Here is a 6,515-nt window from a genome sequence, read left to right as displayed (position 1 = left end):
GAGAAGAGAAGAGAAGAGAAGAGAAGAGAAGAGAAGAGAAGAGAAGAGAAGAGAAGAGACACAAGAAAGGGTTGACAAATACAACAAACAAAGCTTTGAATGTTCCAGCCAAGTTTTTGCACAAATCAATCTTAGTTTGCTTTCCATTTCAGAACTAGAAGATATTTTGAAGGAAATTCAGTTTCTTTTTTCTAGACTTAAAGCTCTGAGAAAAGGGAGGTTATTTAGTTAGGGTCACTCTGATAGATGTTCTTCTAAGAGACAGTGCAGAATAGTAGTTAACAACCAGACATGGTGGCACACATGGCTGTAATCCCACAATTCAGCAGGTTGAGGCAAGAGGATCGTTGTGAGATAGAGACTAGTACAGGCTACAAAGTGAGCTCAAAGCCAGCCTGAACTACATAGTGAGACCCTGTCTCAAAAAGTAAAAAACAAAAGAAAACCAAAATGGTAGTTAAAAGTGGTTATTCAGGGCCAGCCAGATAGCTCAGTGAACTAAGTGCCTGTTTATACAAGCACAGGGACCGGGGTTCAATCCCCTGCCACCAAGACTGGGAGTGGTGGTGCATGCTTGTAATCCCAGCGCTGGGTAGGCTGAAAACAGGACAATTACTATGAGTCCTAGCTGTGTAGTGAGACCCTGTACCAAATACACTTAAAAAAATTTAAAAGTGTGTGGTTACTAGAGGAAGGTTGTAGAAACTGTAATCTCAGATCTGCATTACCTGCTCAGCCCCATGGTTTAATCTGTAAAATGAGGATTAAAAATAGCACCGACCTTTGTGAGACGTGAGACAGGGTTAATCAAAACACCTAGCGTTGCAACATATACAGAAACGTATTTCCAAGACAAGGGGAAAGGGAAGGCAGTGGCACCAAACAAAGTCATGAGGCCCAAGTTGGAGCAAGAACAAATAACTTTGGTTCCAGAAGCCAAATCTGAAGAGAAAACAAGTTGAAATGGAAGACAAAATTGTACGAATGTATAGTGCATGGAATTCTTTTTCTGGTTCAATGATTTAGTTATAAATATAGATTATTAGTCTTTCTATACATGTAACAAATGCCAAACTCGCAGGAAATTTCTAAAAATGACTTTCACATTTGTTAAAAAAAGTAAAAATTACATACGTTTCCCAGTGAATTTTCAGAACTTAAAAGTTGACTTTTCTTCTCCCCTTTAAAAGGAAATATATTTGGGGCTAGCAAAAACAAAACGAGATTTGAACCTTGGTGAGTTCTAAAATAGAATCATGAGAGAAATGTCAGTATTATAGACATGCAGCCTGTGACTGGCAAACTATAAGAATTTGTCGTATGTTCCAATGTTTCTAGCCCATTGCCAGTGTTTTACTATTAGTACTTAAAAGTTGATGGATTCATGAATGATTTGTGATGTTGAATTATTTTATGTTTTTTTAATGTTTTTACAAATAAGTGGAGAATATTCATGTTAAGAAAACTAGGGAAAAAATAAAATGTTCTTATTGGTAGTGATACTTTTTATTTTAAAGATTTAATAAAAGGTCTGTGACCTGTAGCATTAAAAAAAATAGCACTGACCACATAGGGCACTATAAAAAGTGAAGGAGTCAATATGTGAAAAGCACTGTGAACTGCTGACTGCTATATGAGTTAGCTACTGCTGTGCTATAATTCTCTTCACTGGGAAACTTCTGTCTTTTAAGGCCAGTGATTCACATACACCACATTGTCTCCCCTTAACCTTATGCTGACTAAATAAATCAACATAAATCTCTTTTTGTCTCTTTTGAAATCATGTAGAGTTTATCTTATTAGCCAGTAGACAAAGGCACAGAAGCAAACAATGGCTTGTGACATTTGAATTTATGCTGTGTGAACTATCGGAATGGATCTGTTCCAGCATTAAAGATCATTGACATCTTTCTCAATTGGTTTCATTAAACAATGTGTTGCACATACTCGCTTTGTTTTAGAATTTCTCTATTATAAATATAATAGGGAAATGCAAATGGTTTTGGTGGAAACAGTATTATATACACAGTTGGATTTTCTGTGACTTGACCATATGATCATGATGTCTGAAAACATTTAGTTGCCAATGAAATTCCATGATGGCATGTCACATACTCAATGAAAAAGTCATTTAATCAATTATGAGCATTTCCTTACCAAAGAGTACTTGAGAAAACATCTTTTCCACATTAGTGTGCTTTAGAATATTAATAGATTTAAAATATTAAACTTTACTTAATGACTTTCATTTTCAAAAGTAAACAATTGGCCAGTGAGTTTATGTATTACTTCTTGATGTTTTGACAAATGTCAGTGTTATATATGCTCAAAATACTAGGCACATGAATTGCGTGTGCCTCTGTCTCAAGTGTCAAAAGGGACCTGGAATAGTTCCCTGTCACCTATATCTGCTGACACAAAATTTAAGACAAAATGTTCTAGTGGAGAAGTCAGAGAACTTTTATCAGTTTTATGGTTTAAAGGAACATTTCTTCCATGGACACTCAGTAATCTTGAATAGGTGACATTCTTACATGATTTGTGACAGCAGATAGCTACAATTAGGAATTTGAAAATAAGCCATAATGGCTCTCTCTCTCTCTGAAATGTACATGTTGAAAATCAATATACCAAGAGAAAACAGAAGATCTAGATTTCTACACATTAAAATAAGAGTAATTTTAACATGATAAATCATTGTTATCAAATGTAGCTTTAGACATTCAAAGTAAGAGTTTTTAATGTTAATTTTTAACTTGTATGGGTTTCATCCTATCTACATAGATAGAGATTCATTCCTCACTGAATCTGATAGAGCATTGCTCTGGACATTCTGAGCATTAGTCTGATCATAATACTGGTCACTGAATCAAAGTCCTGAAAGATGAACAACAGAATTGGAAAATGTAATTAGAAAATGAAAGATTAATCCCTACATTGGAGAAAAAATTAGACTTCCTTTTTAGTTATAAAGTCTTAATTGATAATGTTATTCTCAATGCCTTATGTGGAAATGGCTCTCACCCTCAAAATAACTGTGTATGTTCATTAAAATGAAGTAGATGAATTATATTGAAGTCTAAGTTCTGGATAACATCTAATCTAAATGCATCCCTGAAATTCTGTTGATATAGTTATCAATTTGCATGATTATAGCAAATCAAGACCTAAAATTCATACGACAGCCTACCTTCTGAAAAACATGTGATGAGAATCTAAACAGAAATATAAATTTTCTTAATAACATAGGTGCTAAATGAAATTTCAGTGGTTGCATTACAGGATGCTGATGACAAATCAACTAAACCAAGTACCATCTTTTCTTAAAACATGCCCCTTTCATACTCAAACACTATTTATTTACAAAGAAAAAATCATTTCATTCTCCTTTTACTAGAATTATCTATTCATTACTTGAATAGGCTACCAATGTCTTGGAGGTAGAAATTGTGGTTTATTCATTTCTTTACTATCTCTTCATGTTCTTAAGAGTAACAATCGCTGGTCAATTAAGACTCAGGACATATGAGAACTTGTACTGTTACGTCACCTAACTCAGTAGTGTCCCAAATTTTCTGATCAAGGAGATTATGGGGCCAAAGAGGAAAGTGATCGGTGATGTAGAGTGTGCCTAAGGAGAGTCACATGGAGAGAAAACATTCCCTCAGGCTTTCTCAGAGAGCACATTGGCCAAGCAATGGCTGTGACTCATCCACATGGCTGACACTGACAAAGGTTCTACAATCTGAGGTACAGGATCTCAGGATGAATCCTGAGGGGATTTTACTGACCTTATCAGACCCAAAAGCTACAACTCTTGTTTCATAGGTCTTACTTTATCTTGGTCTTAATCATCCAGCAGAAAAGTATAAAATCGAAGTATAAGAAGTAAAGCCATGTTGCTATGTTGAGCTGTAGGGGACTCAGGTCACCAACTTCTGAAATTGCCAGTCAAGTGGAAGACCCAATACTATCATGGACTACTAGACTCTTTTGGAATATTTTGCTGAGTTAACACACCTATAATATTCAAATAACGGAACTAAACCGGAAAAGGGGAAACAGATGAATGTACATTTTGTATCTGTGTATTCAAAATCGTTAGGATAGATATATAGTTACATTCTCTTAATGAACAGAGGGATTTGTTCTAATAGTGTTTGTAAATAAGATATCATGTCCGCATCCTGTACAGCAATTAACCCCCAGGAAGGTTGTAGCAATGTGTTAATTATTGCAACTGTCCTACCCATTTGGTTTGAAACTGTCTGATGGCTATTTGTTTCTCAATAAAATTATGGGAAAAAACCAAAAAACAAATGTCTAGTATATTACTGATGTTGTGCTTATTTGGAAGTGTATAATAATGGATAAAATGATAATGCTAAGAACCACGGAGCTTACATTTTAGTGGAGAAAGACATATGGCAGTCAATAGACAAACAAGTAAACTTCATAAAGTGTGTCATGTGGTAATAAGTTTTTTTAAAGACAGTAAGGAGGATTAGCTATACCATGTCTGCTGTTTTCTCAGTGGGACCTTGCAGAGTCCTTGAGATAGGAATATACCTGGTGTTTTTCAAAATCGCAAGATCGGGATACCCATAGTGCATGAGCTAGGGGGAAATGTCAGAATATGACTTTGCAGCGGTTAGATTAGGGACTTCATATATCATTGTAAATATTTCGCTTTTATTTTGAGGAAATGGGACATTGCTCACTGCTTCTGAGAAAGGGACAGCCATGAATGACTTGTATTTTAAAACTTTCATTCTGCTGCAGGATAAAGAATGTGCTATCAGGGAACAATGGTATATGCAGTGAACCCAGTAAAAAAATGTCATAATAATCCAGTCAAGAAAGAGTAATTTCAGCCAACATAGTAGTGAGAGGGTGGAGAGAACTGTCTGGGTTCTAGATATATTTCAAAGGTAGCACCAGTAGGATTTACTAATGGATTGTACATGGTATGTGAAAGGCAGGCATCAAAGACAATTCCGTCTTTTGGGCCTGAGCAAATTGAACTGAGTGGTCATCTTGAGAAAGACAGACAGAGAGAGAGAAGGAGGGAGGGAGGGAGGGAGGGAGGGAGAGAGAGAGAGAGAGAGAGAGAGAGAGAGAGAGAGAGAGAGAGAGACATAGAGACGGAGAAACAGACAGACATAGGGTCAGAGAGACAGAGAGAACAGTGAAAAGAATAAGATTAGGAAAGGGTAGAAATTAGCCCCCTTTTGAACATATCAATTTTGAGATCTCTTTTAGATAAGTAAATGGAGACACTGAGTGGGCAATTGAGTATTCAAACTTACAGCACATAGTGGAGATGCAATGGAGAACTTGCACACATACACACAAAATATAAAACCATGAGAAGGCATTAGATTCAAATTCTGTTGAATCATTAACATATGTTCATTTATATATTGAATCTGCCCTCTCTCTAAGCATACTCATCTCTAATATTAACTCAAACAAACTATGAAACTCCTCATGACAATTTATGCAATTTGAAAGTCTAGGAGATAAATATCTTCGTTATGTATATGTATAGCATGATGCTAAGTAGTATAGGGAAACATAAAAATGTGTAAGATGCAATATCTTGCCTTCAAGAATCTTAAGGTTTGGTTTTAGGGAAATAAGACCTCAATTTGTAAAACATTGTTCACACTACAAAGCAGGATGTATTATTTAATACATATAGGCCAGGCCATAAAACATTCTTGAGTGATCTCTGTGTTGCTTGCTATAAAAGCAATAGGAATTTCAAAGGATGAGATACTGCATATGATATCTAGATGTCTATGAGTTTCTTTGAAAGTAGATGTGGTAAAGAGTAAAAGAAAAAAATAAGGGAGCTGATTTCACTGCAAAATAGAATTCCAGTTACTTGGTTTTGGACTAGGTTGTTTTAATATTGTTCAAAAGGATGAGATTACAAAGTACTAACAATAGAATGAAAACATGATGATAAAATCATGTGAAGGAAAATAAGAATATTTTTCGTGCCTTTTAACATTTACAGAGGACTTTGGCATCTGAGATAGCACTTGAACTTCTCAAACTTCCCTGTGCTAACTAGGGCAGCTAATGCCTCCACTGGCCCTGAGAATTTTCACAGTTCCTAGCTCAGCATTCTGTGGGGAAAGGTTTTTTTTTCAGTGATTTATCATGACGTTTCATATTGCTCTTTCTAAAACCGATTTAGATCCCGCTGTTCCTATACTCGTATAGTAACCAGAAGTGTTGTTTACATCCTCTCAGTACTATGAAGAACAAAAATTTACCACCACCTAACTCATTAAAAATTCTCTGTAGGCCTGAGGCTCAAAAGCCACAATATGAACACAAAGAGCTCAGATCCCCTAAAGGACACTTTATTTCATGAACTCTGGTAGCTGCCTCTTTCACTCAGAAGTCTTAGCTTCCTCAGAGCCCCTGTCTTAAATGTAATATTAAACCAGAGGCAAGAATATGTTTTTCTGAATGTGTTCTCTTGCCAGTTTTCATTTCAA

The sequence above is a fragment of the Octodon degus genome, unplaced genomic scaffold (genome assembly GCF_000260255.1).
Source record: "Octodon degus isolate 3935 unplaced genomic scaffold, OctDeg1.0 scaffold00251, whole genome shotgun sequence".
In the NCBI taxonomy this organism is placed as follows: domain Eukaryota; kingdom Metazoa; phylum Chordata; class Mammalia; order Rodentia; family Octodontidae; genus Octodon; species Octodon degus.
Note: the sequence above shows the minus strand (reverse complement) of the source record.